This window comes from Rattus norvegicus, chromosome 5 (assembly GCF_021556685.1).
Source record: "Rattus norvegicus strain SHRSP/BbbUtx chromosome 5, alternate assembly SHRSP_T2T, whole genome shotgun sequence".
In the NCBI taxonomy this organism is placed as follows: Eukaryota; Metazoa; Chordata; class Mammalia; order Rodentia; family Muridae; genus Rattus; species Rattus norvegicus.
Genome location: NC_141538.1, coordinates 24,736,933 through 24,762,933, shown reverse-complemented (window position 1 = coordinate 24,762,933; position 26,001 = coordinate 24,736,933). Strand labels below are relative to the sequence as shown.

Below are 26,001 nucleotides of genomic sequence, written 5' to 3'. Positions count from 1 at the left end.
AAGAGATGGCCCTGGTTTCCTTGGTATCATCTAGTGAACCCCACCCCCACCCCCAAAATCCAGTATCAACCTGTTTGGGCTACAGAGGGATTTTTCAGTAACTTGATGTAAAAATAAATCTGTAAGTGTGTATATACTCTAGCAATCATTCTGGTAGAGCATAACCAACCTGCATGACATAGCTGCTTGTAAAAGTCACCTTGGTATTTCCTGCTATGCCTACAGTACAGTGGTATTTATTCGAAGGGAGTAAAACTGCAAGTAATTATCAGAAAAAAAATCAATCTTCAGAATTTCCTCTGTTCGAGCTGCCTGGAGCTACTAAAATTAGCGTTGCTGCTCTTCAAAGGTTTCCTTTTACCAAAAATCGGAGAGGAGCTGATCCCTGATAGGTCACATGCTCTGTGAGTGATGTAACTTCCTCTTGCAAAAGTCTCAGGCACATGACAAAGCAGCTTCCCGAAAGTCCTTAGGTCGGCCTTTGTTCTAGAACAGCTCCCCCCACCCCAAAGCACTAGCAAGATTATAAGCGTTTTGTTAAACAATATATCACCTAAAACGCTCCCCTGCTGCCTTCCTCTGGAAATAAATCTCTGGCTGCTGTTCTTTTTTTAATCCTTTTATTTATTCTATGACTTCATACTTGTTTACAATATATTTTGATTATAAACCACTCCAACTCCTCTCAGATTCCTCGCACCCATCCCTCTGCTAACTTCATGTCGTCTTACTGATTTTTTTTTTTATAACCCAATGAGCCCAATTAGAGCTTCCTATAAGGATGTGGGTCCAGGGCCACCATCTGAGCAAGGGCAACTTATGAGGGCCACATCCTTCAAGAACACTGACTCCCCTTCCCCTGCTAGTCATTAACTACCAATAGTTAGTAAAAAGGGGGTGGGGCCTCTCCCATTCATCCTGGAATTATGACTGACTAGATCTTGTACAGGTCTAACACAGGCAACTGCAGCTGAAGCACATCCTAGAGAATCTCATGGAGAAGAGACTATAGCTCCGAAAAGAACTACATCATACTGTCTTTTGTGTGGCACTCTAGATGTACAAGGGTGGCACCATATTTTAAAAAAGCGTTGAAGATTAGCAGTGCTGCTAGTGGTAGGGTGCTTACCTACCACGAAAGGCTGTGGGTTCAATAAACAAACAAACAAAGAGCACAGAGAACAGTGGGATAAATCATTGTGTGAAGCCTTGGTATTTATGAAGGTGAATTATTATTCCTTAATATCATTTAAAAGATGGATTTAGCAGAGCTGTGTAAGTTATAAAGTCCCCATTGCTAAACTGGATATTACAAGGCTATTTTTTTCAAGTTCTATCACAGCATGTTTTCATTGTGACACATTATCTATACTATAAAGTCACATGACCCTTATCTCTTAGAGATGGTCAAAACATTGTTAATTGATGGAAGGCATGTTAAACACAATTTGTAAAATATAAGCTAATTTGCACAACACTTGAGCCCCTGGACCCTTTAATCAAAACCCCTTAAAAAGTAATAATTGGCTTCTGTCGCCCCTTGTACCCGGACCCTTCCACCTCCTGCCAGGGACTGACTGAAAGGCCCTCAGGCATGTGAGGCAATCACTTTATCACTCAACTATACCTCTAGTCTGGCTTATGTTTTTCCAAGAAAGTAAAATAAAATTTACTTAGTTTTGAAATATCTTCCCTCTATTAAATATATTTTTAATATATTAAAAAAGCTTAAGGCAATGTAAAAGTGACTTGTGACTTTCTCTAAAAAGAAAGTTTCAATCGTGGCATGGTGACTCAGTCACTAAGTGCGTTTCAAAAGTCTATCTTGTCTAGTTGGCTGTCATGAATGATATTTATAAGGAGAGGAAGTTTAAGATGTATTAGCCCATTGTAAACAAGAGTCCTCTAACAAGAAAATAAAAAGAAGCAATCAACAATATATAAGGATATATTATAGTGGTTTTGATACTGACATGTTAGTAAGAAGGATATAACACACCAGTGTTGAGGGCAATTTTTACAGGAATACTACCATATTGGGTGGCTACTTATACTCAGCTTAAATTTTAATAATCTCTGGACTAACTATTTAAGAACACTGAATAAAGTCATTAACAAACCTAAGGACACCTGTCCCTTGCCAGGTGTGTGCCATGGTGACATTGGTGCCATCATTTGTGGATCAGTGCCTTCCTAGGACATGGCTGAACTCCTTCAATGTGCTGACTGCTTTTGCTTCCCACTCTGGAACTTTCCCCGGGTGCCAAAGGCTTATTTCCAAGTTACTCAGAGCCGATGTTCCAGATGCTCAGACTCAGCCACACATTTATCTACCCGTCCAGGGGTGTACAGGATTTCTAATGCTATTCCTATAGGGAATCATATAGTCCTTTTATTTTTCCCAAGTGCAGATAACTGAACAGCTACACTAGTCCAACCATGAGATCTTAGCCTTCAGCTCTTGCTACAGCCTTTACACAGTTTTACATTTTAGCAAGCATAGTCTTTTCCTCCCTGCGGTCTCTTGAGTATTAACCATCTATGAATCTAACTAGGAACTGCCTGAGAGCTGAACTGGCTTTGTTTTTTGTTATCTTTGCTCCTGGAGCAATGCCTAAGGAGTTGAAAAGGTTCCTGTGTGTAATAGCCACCCCTCCTCCCCCAGATCTATACTGTATCTTTCTACATTCTAACAGTTCAGACATTAAGGTTTCAGTGGCCACGGTGTCTGGAAAAAATATAAGTTGAGATGCTTCTGTTTCTCTTTGCCTGTTCAAGTTCAGTCATGTGCTATAGTTGCCCCAGAAGAAGACTGTCACTTCCCTTGCAACATTAGCAGTGACAACACTGAACTGATTATGTTTTTAACTTAAGTTGGGTTTCTTTGTTGCCAATAAAGATGGTTTGAAAATCATTATAGGATGAGGTAACTCAAGACCACAAATGGAAGCCAGAGAGCCCTGTGCTTCTGGCTTTCATATAAGGAGGTTGGTCCTCATTAACGATTTTGAACTCTTCTCTGATAATTGGCCTTGTGCACGTAATTGGTCCAATGCACAGAACAGCTACGTAAGAGTCCTAGAGAATCAACAAGTGGATCTTGGGAGCAAGAGCTGTGTGGGATCCCAGGTACTGGAAGAAAGAAGAGTTTGACCAGCATTTAAAGTCAGATCTCCATGAGCATCCTCAGTAAGCAATATGGATGGAACCCAAGCAGAGGTGTCACTGTGCTTTTTAGGAGAGAATACAAAGATGGGATCTCGACTATGTTTTGGGAAGGTAGATTGATCGGCTAATCTAGGTCACTGGCATAAAATTGAGATTGCATTCTGGATTTAGCATAAATAAACCTATTCTAAGCATGGGCCTGAAGTTATAGTCAAATGCTTGAAAAGCATGAAGAAATGAGCTAGTGAGGTGGAAACAGGAGAATGCCTGATGCTTGCCTATTGGCTAGCTTAGCCTAACTAGAAAACTCTAGGTCAACCAATGAAAAACCCCATCTCATAAGCAAGCAAAGAAACAAACAATAACAACAACAGAGTCACGAGGTGGCTGGTTCCTGAGAAAGAGTAACACCCAAGGCTGTCTTCTGGTCTGCACATACATGTGTGTGCAGATGGGCACATGCATACACGCACTCTGCACATACATACACAGAGCATTACTATTCTTTTTTTTTTTTTTTTTTTTTTTTTTTGGAGCTGGGGACCGAACCCAGGGCCTAGCGCTCTACCACTGAGCCAAATCCCCAACCCTCTGAGCATTACTATTCTTATTAAATCCCAAGTGGAATCCCGGGACCCATAATCCAGTCTACGTATCGAGGAGATACAAATATTTGTTTTGTTTTATTGTCTTTTTGTTTTTTGTTTTGCAAGTCGAACTGGAATTAGCTGTTCATAGCCTCACATATTATTTATCTGAGCATCTACTCAAAAGCTGGGTGTCACGCTCCTTCTACTCAAAACTATGCAGACACATTATGCCCTCCTTTATTGTGGGTTGTGGTTCCTTTGATTTCAATTATGGGCAAGAGTTATAAAAATGCTAACAGAAATTTCTAGACATAAATAAGTCACTGATTTTGAATTGTTCCTTTGGATATGAGATGAAATCTCAGACCGTCTGTTTTCTCCTGTTCTGCTCTATCTAAGACATGGTTTGCCCTTGAGCCAGTGTGTCAACACTGCGTATGCCACTTAACTACTAAGGTTTGTTGTTGCTGCTGTTGTTGTTGTTTTGGTTTGGTTTGGTTTGGTTTTTTTGCCATGTTGGTTCCCTGACTGTGAGATAAAGCAAAGCAGATGGCTCAGTCACCCTTCTACTGTAGCAACTAGATGTCACAATGCCTACAGCATTGACCTCACCTCTCATGTCATTCCAGCCTGGACAGCATGGCATTGGTGGGGGATTGATTCATGTGGGAGCTACTGCATATCCAGGGAGCCATGAGTAATCAGGAAACGGGACTGTTGTATAACTTATTATGTAACCAGCTCTGGCAAGACGCCACTTTTGTGTGATTCTCTAGAAAATGTCTCTATCAAGTGCTACTAAAAGGCGTGTGCTCAACCTGCCAGGGGCTCTGCTGGCAGCAGCATCCACAAATCGTTTTCTAATCTCCCAGCTCTTCATGACCCTCAACCCCTGACCCCCTGAACTCTGCCTCAGTGTTTGGCATAGGCAGCATTGTAGGGTAGGACCTCAGAAATAAATGAACTATCTTCCACAGTGGTTGAAGGAGGCGTGGAGGAGATGTGCTCGAATACAGCATTTGATATCCTTTGGTAGCCTTTCTTTCCTACTGGACTCCCAGCAGAAATCTGGGATGAGGTGCTCAGACTGCCTGCATCCTGGGAAAAGGCTCTGGGGGTCCTGGTAGATCCCCTGACAGGAAAAACAACAGCAGCAGCAGCAACAACAACAAAAGCAAAAGAACAAAACAAGACAATAAAACAAATAGCAGTAGGAAAGTTATGCTGCTGGTTATAAAGATGCCCTGCAGTGTGAAGCCAAGGCAGGCTAAGAGCTGTGGAGAAACTAGAATCCTGGAAACGTGATTTAGAACTCTAGCTGCCTAGGACCCATCATCTAAGGTGAGGCGGGGTATGAAGCGATGCCCCACCTCCTCTTGTAAGTTCTACTGGCAAATAAGCCGGAGACAGAGCAGCCCCTGGGTCTGTGTGGTCAGGCCCAAGGCACATGACAGTCATACACACATGATCTACATTTCCTACAATCTCGCAGAGCTGCAGCAGCTTGGAAAGCAGGGCAGAGTCCAGGGGAGCCAGTCCCTGCCTGATCGCTGCACCTCTACAAGGGAAGTGCAGGCAGTGAACTGCAAAGGGGTGAAGAAATTGACTTCCATCACCACCCATTGTTGATCTTTAAGGAAATGTTTGCTTGTCTTGAGACCACAGGATCTGGGAGGACGCTTGATAATGGGCCAGATAACAGCTGGAACATCTCTGGTATGGTCTGAGGCTGACAAGTTGCCAGGGATTGTGTATACATGGACTTTGTACACTGTCTTTATCCAGATGGTAGAGATTATGTTTGATGTAAACTCCCAGGTACCTGATACAAGGCATTTTTATGACCAGAATGAGGGGTTTGATTTTTGCTACTGCTCTGAACGTACATTTGGGTCTTTGGCTGTAGTATTACACAGACCAGCGTATACAAGAGGTGACCACGGCCCTGGGCAACACGGAAAGCCAGAAAAGGGAGCAGAGCTCTATGAGCTATTCAGATGGGGGATGAGCACAGGCTAAATCACTCTCCAGCAGAAGTCAGGAGCGCAGATATGGGTAGAACTCATTCTAGCTGGGATAGATCACCAGCCAAAGAGGTACTGTTAGCATTGTGGAACCAACTGAACCCCTCCTCCTCCTGTGGTTCCAGAGCTTCCTTAAAGACATGGAAATGAAGTCTGGACCAGCAGAAAAATGAAAGCTATTTCTCCAGGCTTTTCTGGCACTACTTCAGTTGCATTACCTTGCCCTTTGAGCTAGGGGTGGGGCTGAGAGGCTACTCTAAGGGGACTCTGGAAGACCAAAGGCCTCATGTTCAATTGTCCTCCAAGGAATGAAGAGTGTTGGCCTTTATTGATACTGGGATTGACTGTACGTCAGTTCATGGGAGCCTTGCTCTGTTTCCTAGGCTGACTGCATACATAGATAGCTATGGTGGCCCCACGATCAACATCACCATGACTTCCTGGTCATACACAATATATGTGTCTCTAGTGGCTAAATATATGCTGGGAGAGGATATCTTCTGAGTGCTGGCAACCCTCCAAACGACAGCCAGTGAGTTTACAATGTAAGTCACAGCTGTGACAGTGGTATGAGGTCATCTATAGCACTATCCACAAATACTGTCGATTTCCTGAGCAGAGTTCAGGTACACAGGTATCAGTGACCTAGGGAGCATGAAGAGATTACTCAGACTATTAAGCGATTAGGAGGAGCTGATATAACAATACAGACAGCACAGTCCCTTAAACTCCCCTGTGTGGCCGCTGCAGAAGTCAATGGAATCTGGAGGATGATTGTGGGCTAAAGGGAACTGAAAGAGGAAACTCCACTCCTGTGTGCTGTGGTGCCACCATCATGGACTTGATGGATCAACGACTTGTCCTTGGGTTGATACTGAAAGGAGAATTATACAAATTTAAGGTTTAAAAATATAAAATTAAAAGAGTAAGCCCCAAAAGCCACAAACTCAGGGCCAAGCCCTGCCGCCAGGAATAGCAGGCCATAAAGATAAAGAAAAGGAATGCAAAAACCAGCTCAGGCTATGAGGACTGACCCATAAACCATCCAAAGACATCCCCCCAGCTTACTCAGAGTCATACTTTAACCAGATGTCCTCCAGACCCTGATAAGCCCCTACTTGTGCTTTCCAGCCATTGTGTCCTGCAGAGAGCACTCCAGGAAACCGGGAGGCCCAAGCCTAACCAGAGGTGTTTCAAATACAAATGCTTCATCAATTTTGACAAACTTTTAAAAATAATGAGGACCTAAAGACCCAACCGTTCTCCTGATTTAGTAGCTCTGTTCCAGGAACCAGGGGGCCATAAAACCTTTTGGCATCCCCTTATCTCCTGGAGCCATAAAACAATCCTGTAACTTGTGGTGCATTCCCCTTTGACATCCCCCATCCCCTGGTGCTTACAGCCTCTGCCTTTAAATGCTCTTTCTCCCAGCCTCTCGGGCCGGCGGACACCTCTGTCTCCTGCGTGGGATATGTGTCGGCCCAGAGATCTCTGTAATAGGTCTCTGTAATAAACCTCGCCTTTGCTTATTACATCCAAAATGGTCTCTCTGTGTCTGGGGTCCGTGATTTCCCAAGACTTGAGTAAGGGTCTCTCTGCGTGGGATCTTTCAATACCACCATGTGGCAGATCTGGCAAAGCCTCTTCTCTCCATTGGCATGGTCCTGGAGAGCCAAGAAAATTTGCCTTCACCTGGGAGGGTGATTCATGGGCAGCTCTCAGGCTCCGCAGCTGCTGATTCCAAATCTGCCAGAGTCAGAAGTTGGCGTGGTATCGTCATTATAACTATCCAAAGTGATTGTCTGGGGATGTTTTCAGAATTCTAAGACCCAAGCTACCAAACCACAGCAAATGGTGATGCTAAGCAAATACCTCAAACAAAATGATGTTCAAGGTGGGAGACCTTGAACAGAGGATTCTGCTATATGTCTGTACTGATGACTGGGACATACAGGAAGCAAGGTCGTGGCAGAGATAAAAGCCCAATGGAAAATAGGTCTTCTGAAGGAAGGACTGTGGCATACCTTTCAGCAATGTTTTATGTGTATCCAGGCAACCCCCAAACAACAGTTGTTGGTATTAGGATCCAGCTTTCTCCTCAACCCAGAGGTGACATCATGCATAGGTGACAGGAACCAGGGCATCTGTTGTCATGGCAATGGCCATACAATCCCAGCGTCCATTTGGTTTAGATCCCATCTTTACCTGTGGGTGATTACACCATAGTTTAAATAAAAAGCAGACCCTTCCTGACCTTCGCACCTTCTTTTTCTCTCTTTCCCTCTTTTGCGTCCCCCTACCGTCCCACCCTACACCCCCAGTAAACCTCTCCTAGGTGGAACTACATTGGCTTAGTGTGGTCTGATTGGGTGCCAACATTGGTGCCAACACTCAGGAACCTCTAGAACCTCTAGTGTCAGCCGGCAGCTGCTGCGGCTGTTGCGGCCAGGGCCTGTGAGCTGCTGGCTACAGCACTGTGCCACCTCCGCTCTGCCACTCCGTTTCTTGCACAGCTGCTGTTCTGGGGCCGTGAGCCACAGCTGCCACCAACACCCCACTGAAGTGGCCACGTGGATGGATTTCTATCACCGCCACCGTGTTCAACCCCCAAATAACCCCCCCCCCCGCCCCTTGCTGGCTCTGTAGGACTCACGGACTTCCATCACCTGAGCTGCTGTCCACCATGGCTCACCATGAGGTGCTAGCTCCTGCCCTCTAGGTTACTTAGTCAGACAGGCCCACACCAACCATACAGTTTCACGTTTTCTACCAGACTGCTAAAATTCTCACATGAAGGTCAGCAGATAGGTAAGGTTTTTGTCAGTTGGTGGAGAGGACCCTAATTTCCTAAATAGGGCCTGGCCAGCCTTTATGGGCTAAGGGTTTGGCAGTTCACGGCCACAGTCCTTATGATCAGCCTCCTAGCTGACATACAAGATAAGACTTCATCCCTTGGCTGTCTACCCACTCAAAAGTGCCTCTCGCACGCTACCTCTGGGCTCTTGCGGCTATTCAGGAAATCCCAGGCCTGGGTAGAGATGTGTTCTGATGAGTCTGATCTCGCCGAATATAGCCTCTAGAGGGTCTAAGTGACGACTTAGACATCTGGCCTGGCTGAAATTTTGTTATTGAAATTATTCTCCGGACACCAGTATGAATAATTCAATACCCTCCCCCCCAAATGGGTGACTCGTTTTCTTTGAACATACCTCCAGGCTCCCCACTGTGATGTCTCTTGGAAAATTTCAAATCTCTGAAGTTAATGCCCGACATGAGGGCATCAAAACAAGTACAACTCTGCAATATGGTCTGGATTCATTACCCATTAGACCATGGCTCCAAATGTCCACTTAATGGGACACTAGATCGGACTGTCTTATGGGATCTTCATACATAGAGCCATCGGTCTGGCAAATGGAAAGAGGTTTCCTATGCCCAAGCGGTTACCTATCTTCGCTCCAATCCCTCCCTGTGTTCTTCTTGTTCCCGGACCCAACTTCTCTTAGCCATGAAACCTCCACTAGAGGACGTTACAACCCTTGATCCAGCTACCAAACGGCCTCCTCTCTGATGCAGACTGTTTCCACGCCTCCAAAAACCCAAACTGCCGCCTCAGTTTCTCCTTCTCACTAGGCTACCTCGGAGCCTCCTTGCTCGACCTCTCAAGACCTCTCCCCACCTGTGCCAGCTGCAGATCTCTCTAATCACCATGAACTGGCACCTACCTTCACCCATCCTATGATCCACTCTAAGGCCACAGCTAAACCCCCAAGTGCCTTTCCCCCAGGGACACCTGACACAGCATTGCCCTTCCTTTAGGGGAAGTTGTTGGGGTAGATGGCCTTGCCAGAGTGCATGGTCCCTTCTCAGTGAGTGAGCTTTCTCAACTGGACAGCAGACTGGGTTCCTATACCTCTAACTCCTCTGCCTTTATTAAAGAGTTTCAGTACACTCCTCAGTCTTATAGCTTGACTTTCCACGACGTACACATGATCCTTACTAATAATTTACTTCCCGATGAACGTAGGCGAGTTTGGGAACAAGCGAGTTTGGGAACAAGCGAGACCACATGCAGTCAAAATTCATCAAACAGAAAATAACCAATCGGATCTGAGGCAGTACCTGACCAAAATCCTCAATGGAATTATAATTCCGCAGGTGGTATTTTAGCCAGAGATAGAATCATAACCTGCCTCCTGGCTAGTCTCCATAAGGCACCTTAAAATGAGTAAATTTTGAAAACCTCCAAGAGGTCGTTTAGGACAAACAAGAAAACCCATCTCAATTTTTGCACGGAGCCATATTGGATTTGGGCCTAGCCGTTTTTTGACTGCATGGCTCAAAGTGGCTAGGTGACTCTGGGCTGTTTGGCCACAGAGACTCACCCCTAAGATGACTGCCTTAAGTCTTAAGATTGTTGGACAAAGCCTCTCCCATGAATTTACGGCACAGGAAGATAACATTCAAGGGATGCCTCAGCTCGAGCAGATACCAGTTATTTCCTCAGTCAACACCCGGTGTCTCCACCACCTGACCTCATCGCCTGACTTCTTTGCCTCCAGCTATCACTGCCTATACCCTCATCTCCCCCTCCTTCATGTTTCACAAAGGTCACTCCCCCTACCTGAAAGCCTTAAAAACTGTAACGTTCATCCCAATAAACAAGACCTTGACAACAGAACTTTTGCTTGGTCCCCTTCTTCTCTTCACCCCCATTTTGGCCCACAGGTAGAAAGCCTCTTCGGGACCCTGAATAACTGGGTCCCCGCTGGCGGGGACAAATTTTTAGAACGCCTCCCAAAGGCTTTATCGTAATACACTAATCTGGACCCTGAAATCCCAGAATCTCTTTCTTTCCCACCTTTATCTCTGTAGCCCCTCCCTATAAACCTTTCTCCTGTGGAACTACAGTGGCCTGGTGTGGTCTGTCCAGATGGGAGCCATGACTCTATCACAACAGTAGTGACAGGCAATAAAGCCTAGCTGGATCAAGGGCAAGAAGTATGCCTCAGCACATAGTGTGTCGGCTACTAAATGTCTGTAGAACCATAAACAATAAATGCAACTGGTATCTAATTAATATACCATATATACCATTAATATACCATATATATTAGTGGGTTATATAACGCATTCTGGAAAGAAGTCACTTTGGGGTGATTATGTATAAAATGCCCCTGGGAACAAGGGCGTATGATCCAGCCCTGTAGGTTGATGTCTATATGCAGGTGAGGGCTGCACAAGTTAAGCAAAGGCCTGTTTTTGGAGAATGAGAAAGTGGGGCAGGCATAAAGTTTTGGGGAAGAGAGAGAGAGAGAGAGAGAGAGAGAGAGAGAGAGAGAGAGAGAGAGAGAGAGAAAAGGAGAAGAACCGAAATGAAGGCAGAGAAGGACGACTCAGATCCGTGTGGCCTCAAATGGCCATAGGTAGCTATGAATATTTCTTAGTGGACGGATTTCTGTAGGTCAGTTTATCTTATCTGGGTGGGTGCTTTATATCTTTATCAGTTTGTTGTGAGTTTATTGTGTGGACATATTGTGAATTGAGAATTTAACATATAAATCTGATTGCTAAATTACAGTTTGTTGAGTCATGATTTTAACAGGTTGCTGGGAGCTTATACTATAACTATCAGGGGGTAGTTACTGGGAATGTGGGCAGAGTCCACAACCGGAAGCCGTGATAGGGCCAGACACTGCTGGATCTCTAGTGTCCTGATTTTACTGGGTAGCTGGGACCAGAGAGTTCCTGGCTGGCAGAGAGACAGCCAGGAAAGGGCAGCTAGAGATGGGGGCCAAGAGACTGCCCTGGCTAGAGGTAAAATGGAATGGTGCCACACTGGAACTGGCCACTGCTGAGATGAGAATATCCTGAAGATGCCATGCGGCCCAATGGTGCCAGCACTTGTGCAGGATAAAAGATTCTATTTTTTAATAATTACTGCAACATAGCCCTGCATAAATTATGTCAGATCTTCCAGCAGCTGGGCACATAACCTTTAATTAACTGGCTCCTTACCATCCTCCATCCTTGGTACTCAAGATGGGCTCATCGCCTACCATCACAGGAAGGTGCTAAGTAGTCGATAGACAGTTCAGGAGAGGGGAAAGGCATGCTTTCCATTACTCCAGTCGATTGTGGTTGTTCTATGCTATTATTAGCATCTTCCTTACACTCATTATGTGTAGTTTATAAAATAATTTAGGTTATAGGCCTGCATGGATAGAAAATGCATAGTCTATAAAGAGATTAGCGCTGCTCTAAATTTTAGAGCATTGCAGTGCTTTGGAATGTATCCTAGTCATAAGGGGGAACTTCTGTGCTCCTCAGTTCTTAGCTCTAGTCTCCATCTTCCTCCTGGCAGCTATCTTTTAGACCAAGGAGCAGATGGACAAGTTGCACTTGAGGAGGCCATACGGCCATCTGTCTTTGACTTTGCTGTCCAGCATCCTGAACTTCTTCCCCACGGCTCTGTTGTGTTGAGTTGGAGAGTCCCAAGCCTTTTCTCTGCTCTCTGTGTAGGCACTGCATTGTCTAGCAGCTTCTTGAGAAAGAGACTACAAAGAGACGTGCTTTGCCTTTATAAAGATTTGAGTCTAAACATTAAATAAAATGAAGCCATGGTAGGAGGCAGGGAAGCCTCCTTTGGCTAGAAAGCCAACTTTGGCTGAAAAATGGTGTTAAGATCTGAAAGGGGAACATTGTATTAGTTCTAGTTTCCTTGCTTTCTCATTGTAATTTCTTTATAAAACCTCATGGGTCTATCAAAATGTTTTCTACAAAAATACATACTGTAAACAACACGGCAGATGGCACACACAGGCTGAGAGATAGAACACAGTGCTCGGTATTCAAATAGGAGCAGCGAGCAAAAACAAGGCAGCTATTTAAAAGCATGCCTTAAAAAGAGGCAAGCCCCCAACCAGTCTTATTCTGAGATGGCTTTGAAGGCAGGGGCTTGTCTCTACTTTTCCAAGGTGTGTGTGTGTGTGTGTGTGTGTGTGTGTGTGTGTGTGTGTGTGTGTATTCTAGCAGACTAGCATTATAAAAATTAAAAGCTTGAGTGATGGGCTATCATCATTTTTTTTAATCAAGAGGGATTCTTTTCTTTTTCTGCTCCCCACTCCTTCTTTCTAAATTTTCTTTGTGTTCTGGAAGCTTCCTTATCTGTCATCACACCTTACTAACCACATAACCCTCAAGAGACTCCTAGGAGCTCTTGCAAACACTAACATTAAAGGAAGGCACCACTGCTAAGTCTCTCTTACAGGCTTGTGCATTGTTGAAGCTCATTCTGTAACTGTGGAGAAAGGTTGTCACTGATTACATGGGGGTGATGTGCTGGAGACATCCCATGTATAGGACTCAAACTGTGTTGATATTATTACATTGATTCATTTTCCCATTTATTAATTTTATGTGAGCCAATTCACATGACCTACACACATGGTGCTCTGGGATGGTTTCCATTTGCTATGAGGAGGAGTCTCTTTGAAGGGGATTGGTAGCTGGGAGAGGGGGATTTACCTTCTCTGAGGTGAGCCCTCTTATTGTTTGGCCAATATAAAGTTGCTAGCCATGAACCCATATATACACAAGCAACAAAACCAGACTCAGCAAGATATACTTATGTCTTTCTGCATACATATCTACGCGTACGCGTACGCGTGCATGTACACACACACACACACACACACACACACACACACACACACACACACGAATGTAAAGGAAAAAGAGACTATCTGTTTGGGGAGAGGCCTGGGAGGAATTGGAAGGAGAATTCTGTGGCTTTCTGTTCACTCTTGCATGTTTGTGTACATGTGTGCTCATGTGTAATCATGGGTACTTGTGAAGAGTGTGTGCATGTGTGTGAAGGCCAGAAAACAACTTTAGGTGTCAGTCCTCAGGTACTGCCTACTTTTTTCCCGAGGTTGTCACTGGCCTAGGCTGGCTGGCCAGTATGCTGTGGTTATTTGTGGGATCTGGGCTAGAACACGGGAAGTACTTTACCAACTGAGCTATCCTAGCCCCCTCCCATGAACTCATATATTACAGTGTGTGTCTGTGATGGGACGAGCCAAGTTTTCTAGATCTTTAAGTTGTTCCCCATTTAATAGATGTTATGGTATATTATATTCATACTTTTAATAACAGCACAAAACACAGAAAGCCAATTGTATTACAACCACCTATCTGGTCATCTTTCTTCCTTAATATCAGGTACCTGGGAACTCTGCTGGAAAACCAGTAATATTTTAGACCTTTTGCAGCTAGATATGACTGGTGAGATACAATCTGTTTTCAAACCTCAAGGAGGTTTTGGCCTTGTCTACCTTAGCTCCCTCTTGCTTTCTGGAGTGTGATAACTGGCAGAGCAGATGTTTTTGTAACCTGATATTTCACTTCTAGATTCCTTTTTGTATAATAACAACAAAGAAAATGTTGGGGTTGGGGATTTAGCTCAGTGGTAGAGTGCTTGCCTAGCAAGCACAAGGCCCTGGGTTCGGTCCCCAGCTCTGAAAAAAAGAAAAGGAAAAAAAAAAAAGAAAGAAAATGTTGACCTTCTGCCTTAATTATGGTTTTATTGCTGTGAAAAGACACTATGACCAAGGCAACTCTTAGAAAGGAAAACATTTAATTGTGGCTGGCTTGTAGGTTCAAAGGTTTAGTCCATTATCACTCTGGAGGGAAGCATGGCAGCATCCAGGCAGACATGGTGTTGGAGAAGCAGAGAGTTTAATATATTGATCCATAGGTAACAAAAGGAGATTATGTCACTGGGTCTAGCTCTCTTCCACAATGACACACTTCCTTCAACAAGGCCACACCTCCTAATAGTACCATTCCCTATGTACCTATGGGAGCGAATTACATTCAAACTACCACAAGTTGCTTAAGGTGCTTTATCTCAGGCTTCTGTGAACATCTGAGTAAAATCCCAGCTAGATCAAACACACTTTACCTTCACTTTTCAAAAAGAAAAAGAGAGAGGAAGAATTAAAGAGCATTGGGGAAACTTTCCCCCTCATAAAATATGCTAATCCAAAATGTGTTGGGAGGATGGGTGATAAGCAAAGTATTCCAGGCAACAAAACGTCCTATGTGAGGGGATCTAGGAAGCTTCTAGAAACTAGAAAAAAGCAAAGAAACCAATTCTCCCCTACAATGTCTAAGAGAGACCAGATCTGGCAAAACCCTTGATGTAGTCCATTGACTCCATTTCAGAATTCAGATTTTCAGACCATAAACTAGTAAAGTGCAAATGGTGCCTTTCTCCGTCAACAGCGATGCTTTGGGCTCAGACCATCTCTTCCTCATGCTATGTTCAAGGACATTCCATGCAACTTTAGCTCACCAGAGTTCTTCACATAAGCCCTTGTTTCTTCACATTCTTAAGTGCAGAGGAATTTTACATTGGCATCTTTGAAAGACCTCATTCTACCTTGCTACATGATCGCAGTGCCTGCATCTACTGTACTGCTATCCATGACACTTCTCAGCTTTGGATGTGACCTGTGGACCACATGTTCTCCATAGCTGGCAGCCCCTGCTGCTCACTGAGAGCAGGAGTAGGAACAGTGAAACCAAGTCCTTCTGCTGGAGACACTCAGAAGCACACTGATGGCAGTGGTTGTGCAATGGTTTCTGTTGCAATGTCTCAGGGCAACCAAACTGAAGGGCATCATATTTAGCCCTAAGCACAGGCAGATGAATTCTAATTTGGATCATGTCTGTTTTAGAGGAACTACAACTAAAGTAGATAAAGAAGCAAAAAAAAAAATTAGAGTATTTCGCAGGATTTGTCTACACATTCTCTTCTCAAAGAACTGAGGCAAATTAAGCAAGTTAATGACTATATAAAACAAAATGAATGTAAGAGTTTTAAAATAATACTTTTTAAATACTAGCAAAATCTGTGGTTGAATCTAATGACTGGCATATAATATGGAGAAAAAACCCTTAGCAATTATCTCATTATCTTTATATGGTTTCCAGGTGCTAAGGATGAGGAGATTCACAGCCTGTTCATCTTCTCTCAGGTTAAAGAGTGATTTTAAAGGGCATAGGTTATGTCCGATGCTGCTAGAATGGCATAAATTAAATGCATCCGTTAATGATGTGAGTATATCAGAAAGCCAGGGGTGGTGACTCACACTTTAATTCCACCTTTCTGGAGATTGAAGCAGGAGGATTGCCAAGAGATCAATGTCAACACGAAGAACAAAGTCTATAGTATCAGGTAAGCCACGACTACACATCGAGAACCTGTTCGCCAAATCGGAATGAATGTGTGTCTAAACACCATATTAGTTTCTTGCCTGTTATGGTGAGAATGTACCATGCCCAAAGCAACTTAAAAAAAGGAATGGTTTTCTTTTGGCCTAAGGTTCCAGAAGGTAAGGAGCTTTCACGGCATTGAGGCTTATCAGCAGGCAAGGAGGCAAGTTGAAGGGAAGCTGAATGCTCACATCTTCAACTGCAAGCATGAAAGACAGAGAGAAGCCTAGAAGGAAGGCTATTTCACTCCCCAGTGACACAGTTCCCCCAGCAGGGCTCGACTTCCCACACTTCCCCACACAGCACCCTCAACTGCAGAATACATGTCCAGATGCCCAAGACTGTGGGACACGTTTTCCATTCAGACCACTATGACCCCTAGGAATAAGAATCTTATTTTAAAGATTTGTAGTGCCTACGTCACAGATAAAAAATGAGATATGAATAGGAGTTCCGCAATCCGACACAGGCAGGAAGAAGCGAAACGCAGCAGTGGTTACTGGGAAACAAACAAACAAAAAAGTCGGATGAGCAGGTGTGACAACCCAATAGGACACGAGAATAATATTTTCTTTCTTTCTTTTCTTTTTTTCTCTAGACAGAGTTTTTCCATGTAGCCTCAGCTGTTCTGGAACTAGCTCTGTAGACCAGGTTGGCCTTGAACTCACAGTGCTCTGCCTGCCTCTGCCTTCCTCGTACTGGGATTAGAGTATCTACCATCACCCAGCTGAAAAGAATGACATGTTAAAAGACAAACTCCACTGCAATGTTAAGAACAAACTGAAGCTCTTTGTCATTAAAAATTACGCTTTAAAAATTTTTACATCTAAGAAGAAAAAGAAGACATTTGAGGTAAACACAAATAAGCACAAATGTATAATAACACAAAACAAACAAATTCAGGTGTAGGCAAAAGCATTTGATTATTGATAGAAATCAATCTGGTGAGTCCACAATACCAAACGTACACCTTCAAAACAGATCCAAATATAAAGCAGTCAAAAGCTGAAAGATTTACAGAAGGAAAAATACACAAGTCTCTAAACATAGTGGAAAAGCACATTAACACTTAAATGTGAGTATCAGGGCAAGAATTCTAAAGGTGCAACAGCTTAAATACAAGCAATGTTTCCATCTCAACACAGGAGTGTAGATCTACACATCTGGTTCAGAGAAATAGATGACTTACTTTAAAATAACCACAAAACCATCCTCAAAATATAACTATGGCTCTCTCTCTCTCTCTCTCTCTCTATATATATATATATATATATATATATATATATATATATATATATATATATCTCAAAACTATTGAAAATCAAACTCAACCCAAGATCGTGCTTTCTGATGACCATGCAATAACTGGGAATTCAGAAAATGTATATAAACTCAAAACCAAATAAATCCCTTTGATTTGAAAATCTCTAATGGTTCTTTGAATGAAGATAATACATAAACAAAGCCTGACATAAACTGCCTCAAGGTATTATTTTTATATTATCCATATTATACATAAAAGCAAAACAGACCAAAAGAGGGACGTCTTCAGCATTTCGATAAGGGCGGACTTGATTTTTATCATCTACCTCTTGGATTAGATCAATCTTTTTATTTGTCTGCTTTGCTTTTATGAATTTCTATGTACACAAACTAGGAAAACAATTCAATAGTAATTTACTGAATAAGCCAGGATAAGAACTCACAGCTTTTTTAATATGACCCAGCTTAACAAGCAAAGTTGACTTTATTCAAATGTACTACTCAGGAATTAAACTACAGACCAGAACCTTGATGACAGAATGGTCTAAACTGACAGGTGAAGGATGGACATGGGGTTATTCTTTACAGTCCCGTGCTCCCCGAGCTGATACTTTAATTTTTCTTTTTCAATATGCTTACCCGACCCCCTATCCCTGACAGTATCTATGCTTCAAACTCCAAGAGAGTATTTGGAATGACATTCTCTTTTCTCTGCTGACAAGTAACAAGACTGATAAGTATCTGATAAATCCTCACATTGAGAAAAGGCTTACTGTGTATTACTCCTCCTCCACATGTTAGCCTGGATGTCACAACACACCCCAAAACTCTAAATAAAAAAGAATTGTCCAGAGTGTAGCTCAGTGATCAAGTATAGACTTAGCATAAATGGGACTGGATTCAGTTCCCAGCACACACACATACACACACACAGACCACACACACACACACACACACACACACACATACATACATACCACACTTTCACACAATATCTATACAGACAGACAGACAGATAGGTAGCACCAGAGGGACAATTGGGAAGTATATGAACAAAAGCTGAACTACGTAAGTACCACTCCCACTAGAGAGGTTATCAAACTTTTTGAAATTGTTTAGTGAGAATGATCTTGCTGAAACAATCGAGAGTGACAATTGGTGTCTACTTATTAGACTTTGAAGCAGTGTCTAGCTAGTTGCTGTATGGCCTGAGAAATTATTCTGAAAATATCCAATAAAGTAGAAGCATAAATTATTTTTTACCAGCGAGGAAAACCTACATTAATTATTTACTGAAAAAATTTAAATTGATGGGATCTTTATCAAAATTCTTTTCAAGTTTATAACTGTGCTATATGAGAGGAAGACCATATAGGGACATTTTATCATGGCCAGACAGTTATTACAAATTCTGTGGATAGGACTGGAGAGGTGGCTCAGTGGTTAAGAGCATTAGCTTCTCTTTCAGAGGTCTGGGGTTCAACTTGCAGTACCTACATGGTGGCTAACAACCATTTATAACTCCAGTCTCAGGGGACTTGACACCCTCTTCTGGCCATGGTGAGCACAGCAGCATGTGGTGCCCAGACAAAACATCTATGCATATAAAACAAAAACAAAGAAGGAATATTAAAAAAAAAAAAAAAGTGAACCAGTGAAACATTCAGAGACAGATAACTGGGTGTAGAAAACAATCAACTTTGACCTGTCGAGGGAATGTATGCAGGATGTGGAAAAAAATGCACAGTAGAAGGCTCTAGGCACATTGCAAGTGTGCACTGCTCCCAAGTGAATGAACGCACTGTACCCACCAGCAATCTTTAGCGGTTTTCATGGGTTCAGTTTTTCAAGCTAGCGCCCATGTCCAATCAATAGACACCACAAACCAAGCAGTGGCAAGCAATGAGATGCTGAAACACCTTCACAGAGTTGGAAAGCAGTGTTCGTAATAAGGATGGTATGTTAAATATGTATGCCGTTCAGGAAACAGGGTCAATAAATGCAGAAAAACTGTCAAGAGGCCTTAAAAGCATGCCTCAGTTCTGGTGGGTATTGTCAAGATCTGTGGTATTTAAGATATGAGATCTGCCCAGGCAGTTTCCGCCTCTGCTCAAGTATCCATTCTGTTTATCCTCCCAATTTAAAAATTTTAACCTATTCATCTGATCTTTATCCTCCCTTCCTGTGTTCATAGTTCTACAGGATCTTACAGTTCCGTGTAAAAACACTAGAACTAGGTTTCTACAGTTTCTGGAAAATATATCTTTTGTTTAAGCTTAGTAGGCAGTGGCAATCATAGCTTAGTACCATGGGTTCAGAAAGTTCAAAGAGCAAGGACCATCAAGCTAATGAAACCAATGACTGTCCTTTTGCATACTGCTATGACGTTGCTACACACTAAACAATAAGGGACTGAGAGGGTGAATCTGATGTTTGGACCAAAACTAAAGACATTGAGAAATGATATCGTTGTGTCAATAGATTAAATATCAGACAAGCTATATCAGTTTAAAGTCTAAATTAAACAGTGTGATAACAGTCTATGAAAGACTAATATGCCATAATGAAGTCAGTGATGTTGAGTATACATAGTACTTGGAAATTTGAGGTCTTTCTGGGCTACATAGGGAGACTGTCTCAAAAGAAGAAGAGGAAGAGGAAGAGGAAGAGGAGGAGGAGAAGGAGGAGGGGAGGGGAAGGAGGAGGAGGGGAAGGAGAAGGGGGAGGAGAGGGAGGAGAAGAAAGGAGGAGGAGGGGGAGTAGAGGGAGAAGGAGGAGGAGGGAGAGGAGGAGGAGGGGAAGGAGAAGGGGGAGGAGAGGGAGGAGAAAAAAGGAGGAGGAGGGGGAGTAGAGGGAGGAGGAGGAGGGGGAGGAGGAGGAGGAGGAGGAGGAGAAGCAGCAGCAGCAGCAGCAGCAGCAGAAGAAGAAGAAGAAGAAGAAGAAGAAGAAGAAGAAGAAGAAGAAGAAGAAGAAGAAGAAGAAGAAGAAGAAATAGAAGGAGGGAAATAATTATTGTTTAGAATTAATTATTAAACAAACCAAAAAATTGCCTGGAAACATTACATGTTAGGCAAACAACTCAGAACTTACCAATAGTGCTCCCTAGACAACAGGAAAAAGCCATTTGTGGGTGTTGTGGTTTGCCCTGAAGAAGTTATCTGTATTTTGATGCTAATTCCACTGCCCCAAGGACAGCTGGCTAGTCAAGTACTCAGAAGTCAGATGACTTCACCAGAGCCACCTCCCCATTGAATTTGTAAAGTACAGAGGAGGGACAGGAACAGGATAGAAGGAAGCCTGTCATTGGAGGAGAAGGAAGGATGGGCAGAAGAGAAGTTTGAAGGAGGAAGAGGAAACTAGGAGAGAAAGGAGAGACAGGAGGGAGAGAGGCAGAGAAGCCATGGCAGGACAAGATGGCAGGTTATGTTAAGATTCTGCTCTGTGTATTTACAGGTTGCTATTAATGTTCTCAAGGGATGGATGGTACCGGGCTTTGTATGTTTAAGTGGGCAATTATATCTTATCAACTGGATCAAAGATTATTGTGTTGTGTGTTCTTTTATGTGAGGGTTTGAGTGTAGGAAAGTGCGAGGCCGGGATGTGTTTCCGCCAAGATATCTAGCAGATATTGTGGGACACCGAGGTGTAGACCCAGCGGGGTAAAAGACCAACATTACCGTTTTATTTTTATATTTTTACAACAACATGTGGGTGTTAGGCTTGTCTTTGAATGTCATTCTTGAATTAACTATATTACAGTAAGAACAGACAACATTTATCTTCTGTCACTCTGCCTTAATAATGGCCCAATTTAAGAGATGTCATGTTCTAGTTCACGACAAGTGCTGAGCCACAGAACATGGCTAGAGACACATGAAAAACCGTAAGTATAGAAATACATGGACAGTGTGCTTTGTTTTTCATGCTAAGACTTCTTACCAATTTGCCACGTTGTAAAGCTTCATTTGGGGATGGGGGTTGGGGGGTAGATAAACCATGCCATCATCACTGTCCAGATCTCCTCCACTATGGTAATGTCTAGATACAAGCTGGCTGGGAAGTCAGAGTACAGATATCTAGATATCTGACTAGTTACATGAGCTTAAAGTGAGAACATGTGGAAGGAATTAGCCTGAAGAATGATTGCAGCTGGGCCTGCATTGTAATATTCTGAATTTCATTGCATTGTAAAAATAACTGACTTGCTTATTAGGAAAGGGATCCTTTATCTTCAAGCAAAAAATGAGTCAAAATAAGAGCTAATGAAATTCAAAAGAAATAGAACCTTAAAAGCCAATATTAGAAAGCAGAAATGCAGGAGATCTCTTAGTACCTTTACAAACTTCAGAGAGTGGGACTATGGGGGTGGGGTGGGGTTGGAGGAGGTAGTAGCCTGTGATGGTTCCAACTTGACCCTGAGTGGTTTATTCCAGGCATATTTGAGCACAGCACAAATTGGTGAACACTATTTTGGTGGTGACTGACTCAGTACGTCATGCACAGGAAAGTATGCACAAATCTCTCTGAGAAGCAGAGTGTTGAGTGCACAAATGTCCTCATACCCGGAGAACACTAAGGAACCAGGACTGTTAAACACGCAGAGGTCTGCCCTCAGTGGAGAAAATAAAATACCGGTTCTCCTTCTCAGAAGCCTGGCGGTGGATTCGTTAATGACCTGGTGACCTCTTTGCTATCTTTGGTAGCAGACCTCACTCACTATTTGCTAGCCTTCCGGGTAGATAGTGGGTATTGCATTCCTTCCCTTGAAGAAACAGCCGGGAGTGTTTACCATTCCAGTCTCACCTAGTGCAGGTCTGTGAACACAAAGACCTCCATGACCCCTGGGGTAAACAGATGGGACAGATTCCGTTGTGAAGAGATGGAGGGAGGGCCTGAGGGACTGACTGAGGGGACAGCTCATCTTTTTTTTTTCTTCATTTTTCCCCCTAATGGACATTTTCTTTATCTACATTTCAAATGTTGTCCCCCTTCCAGGTTTCCCTTCCAGAAACCCCTATCCCATCTCCCCACCCATGCCTCCATGAGGGTACTCCCCCACCCACCCATCCACTCCCTCCTGCCTTTCTGCCCTGGCATCCCCCTACACTAAAGCATCGAGCATTCAACAGGACCAAGGGCCTCTCCTCCCATTGATGCCGGACAAGGCCATCCTCTGCTACAAATGCGGCTAGAGCCAAGGGTCGCTCCATGTGTACTCTGTGGTTGGTGGTTTAGTCCCTGGGAGCTCTGGGGTGTCTGATTGGTTGATATTGTTGATCTTTCTATGGGGTTGCAAGCCCCCTCAGCTACCCCAGTCCTTTCTCTAATCCTCCATTGGGTACCCTGCTCTCAGTCCAATGGTTGGCTGTGAGCATCTGCCTCTGTATTTGTCAGGCTCTGGCAGAGCCTCTCAGGAGACAGCTCTATCAGGTTCCTATCAGCATATAGCTCTTGGCATCCACAATAGTGTCTGGGTTGGATGGATCCCCAGGTGGGGCAGGCTCTGGATGGCCCTAAAACAACAGAAACGAAGCTCCTGACAGGGCTCCTGTCCTCTGCGGGATCATCTTCCGGCTCTTGCTCATTCTCTCCCCATCGCTTCTTCTCCACGCCCCCTTTACTGTCTTTCATTTATTGCTGGTTCTTTTTCCTTTTTTTTTCCCTTCCCACTCTTTTATTTATTCATCTATTATGGTTGCCAAATTAAATTTTAACTGCTATGGTTTTCTTCTACATTATTCATTTTTTCAATTTTCCTTTCTACAGCTGTTAGTGGGTGTAGTACTTGGCAGTAATTGTGTTTCTATGTCTGGCTTGCTTTGGCTGTAATGCGCTAATTTGTTTTCTCCTTTCTGAGTAACACTTGGGGCGGGACCTTCAAGAGAAGGCTGCCCAACAGCAAGTCACTGCAAATAAAACTGGAAATGTTATTCGCCCCAACAGTTGCCCAAATTGAAACTCAGGGACAAAAGAAATATGAAAGGCAAAGCAATATGGCTTATCTAAAGGTTCTCAGGTTTTCAATAATTGGAACCCAAATGTCTAAAATGTTTGAAATAGCAAGGAATTCGTAAGTCTGCCAGGAAAAAAAAAAAGAGGTATATGTCTTATTTAGAGTTTCCATTGCTGTGAAGAGACACCATGACCAAGGCAACTCTTTAAAAAAAAAAAAGACACATTTATTAGCTCACATAAATATTTTGAGAACAAATATATCTATTTTCCCTTTCTGATTCCTCACCATAATTTGTCATAGGTTTTAGTAACCTAAAATAAATATCTAAGAGAAAAATGAATTTTACAAACAGGACAAAGGTGAGCATTCAGATGTGACACAAACAGGGACTGTTTTTTTTTTTTTTTTAAGTTGAGCCACTGATTTGCAACTGTTACTAAAATCAACTTCACCCATAAAAAAACGAAATCTGTAATCTGATCATGATTTGTTTGGGTAACAGCTGAACTTTTCCACTAAAAACTTACTAAGCCTCAACTAAGGGACAAAATAAAACATTCAGACTTGAGCTTACACTTTAAAAATTCTACCAACATTAACAAAGAAACAACAATGTCATATTAATTTATATCAGTACCATGGTCCATTTTCCATTACACTTCTATTCTGGCTGCTGCCCGGCAGGGCTCCTAGTGGGAGTTAGCATACAGTCTGTTCTTGATGAAGACAACACTAGACAGATGCTGCCTGATGTCTGGGTAATGTTGAATGTGACAAAACCAGGAGACACATCGAGATAGTTCTCCTTTTCTTGAACTGTCAGGCCAACTATAAAGTGGTAGAGCCCATGGTACCATAGGATATCTGTCATGGTAATGTTATGTCCTCCAAGGTAGACTTTATCTTCAAGATAGGAATTAAGACCCTTGAGCAGAGCCTGGGTGTCGTGTTTACTGGAGTGACCACCTACCCAAGTGATCCTGAACTCTAACCACTGTTGAACTATTACCTTTTCTTCTGTTGTGCTCCCCCGAAAGTGCTCCTTTCTGACATGCTTGACTAGATGGGTCTCCATGGTACCCAATCCCATTAGACTTGGCCCATTGTTTGTTTGTAGGACTGGAATCTGTCCCTCATCCTGAGCACTGTGCTTACTCCCTGGCTTCAGTCCCAGACTCTTCTCTAGTAGCCTCAACTCCGAGACCACTGCCATCTTCTGGCCCCCAAGGAAACTCTTATAAAAGAAAATATTTTATTGGGGCTGGCTTACAGTTTCCGAGGTTCAGTTCATTATCATCATGGTGGGAAGCATGGCAGAATTCAGGTAGACGCAGTACTGGAGAAGTTGCTGACAGTTCTGCATCTAGAAGGAGTCTTCCACAGGCAACCAGGAGGCTCTCTTCTGCACTGGGCAGAGTTTGAGCACTAGGAGCCCTGGAAGCCCACCTACATGTGATACACTTCCTCCAGCAAGGCCCCATCTATTTCAAGAAGGCTACAACTCCACTTCCCATGGGCTAAGCATATTCAAACACAGTGTATCTAGGCAAGGACTTCCTGAAAAAAGAAAAGAAACAACAACAGCAGCAGCAGTACCAACAGCACAAGAAGTAATTCCAAGAGTTGACAGTTGGGTTTATTTGAAATTAAAAGGCTGCACAGCAAAGACACTATAACAGCCTATAAGATGAGCAATCTTTGCCAACTATGTATTAAACAGACAGGGGATTGGTATCTGAAATATATGAAGAAATGAGAATTGTAAACACCACCACCATCATGCACTCAATAAACAAGCTACTGAATGAAAGACAGTTTGGAAGAAACCGATATATATATTTCTGAAAATAACCAATATCTTTAACCAGCATGGAAACTCAAATTGAAACAGCTTTTTTAATTCCTCCTTACTCTAGTCACCGTGACTGTTGTCAAGGAAATAAATGACAAGAAACACTGGTGAGGACCTAAAAAAAGATATTCCCTGACTAACTGCTAGGGGAAGGGAAAAGTAATACAGCCCCTATGGGAGCCCCTGTGGAGCTTCCTCAAAAAACTACACTTGCAACTACCACATGACAAAGTTACATAACTCATGGGAATGATATAGGAAGTACTTTGTTAGCACATCCCAGCAACACTTGCACATGTACGCTTAGTGCCACATTATGATTCTGTCCATAATAGCCAAGAAGAAGAACCAGTCTATGTAGTCACCAACTGACTAAAGAATAAAGAAAGTTAGTACATATGGTACAGTGAGATTTCACCAAGCTATAAAAAAAAGAACAAAATCATGGCACATGAAGAATGAAGCATTAACTGAAATGAAACAGAATCAGACTGATAACATATTTTCTCCTAAGTGCATACTCTCATGTATGCCCAAGTCTTTCAGGCATTAAGATATCAGATTCACCAGACAAGAGCTGCACAAGTTGACAAAGGTCAACAGTCATGGTAATCAGAAACTAAAACAATTAATAAGCACTAGGCAATCATTGTAGAAGATATTTGAAGGAGTTCAATGCATAGAAAAAAAAGTATACATAGAGATGTGAGAGCTTGGGAAAGAATGAATATCACAGAATAAACCAGTGAGACACAGGAAAGATCCTACATTTTAAATCACAAAGATGAATAAAGAGGAAGCTAAGGGAGAAGGCTGACATGACACTGAAAGAGAGAGAGAGAGAGAGAGAGAGAGAGAGAGAGAGAG

At 43.0% G+C, this 26,001-nt stretch overlaps 1 long non-coding RNA gene and 1 pseudogene across 1 annotated transcript in view; both read right to left on the bottom strand.

Moving 5' to 3' along the window:
* Positions 1 to 3,832: 3,832 nt before the first annotated feature.
* Positions 3,833 to 26,001, bottom strand: part of LOC148005658 (uncharacterized) — a 29,921-nt gene continuing 7,752 nt past the window's right edge. The window contains exons 2-3 of the long non-coding RNA XR_015620635.1: positions 7,807 to 7,987; positions 3,833 to 6,656 (exon numbers count right to left, since the gene is read on the bottom strand). This is a non-coding gene — a long non-coding RNA (uncharacterized LOC148005658). The remainder of the gene's footprint in view (positions 6,657 to 7,806; positions 7,988 to 26,001) is intronic.
* On the bottom strand, positions 23,972 to 24,495 carry LOC148005659 (eukaryotic translation elongation factor 1 epsilon-1 pseudogene; annotated as a pseudogene).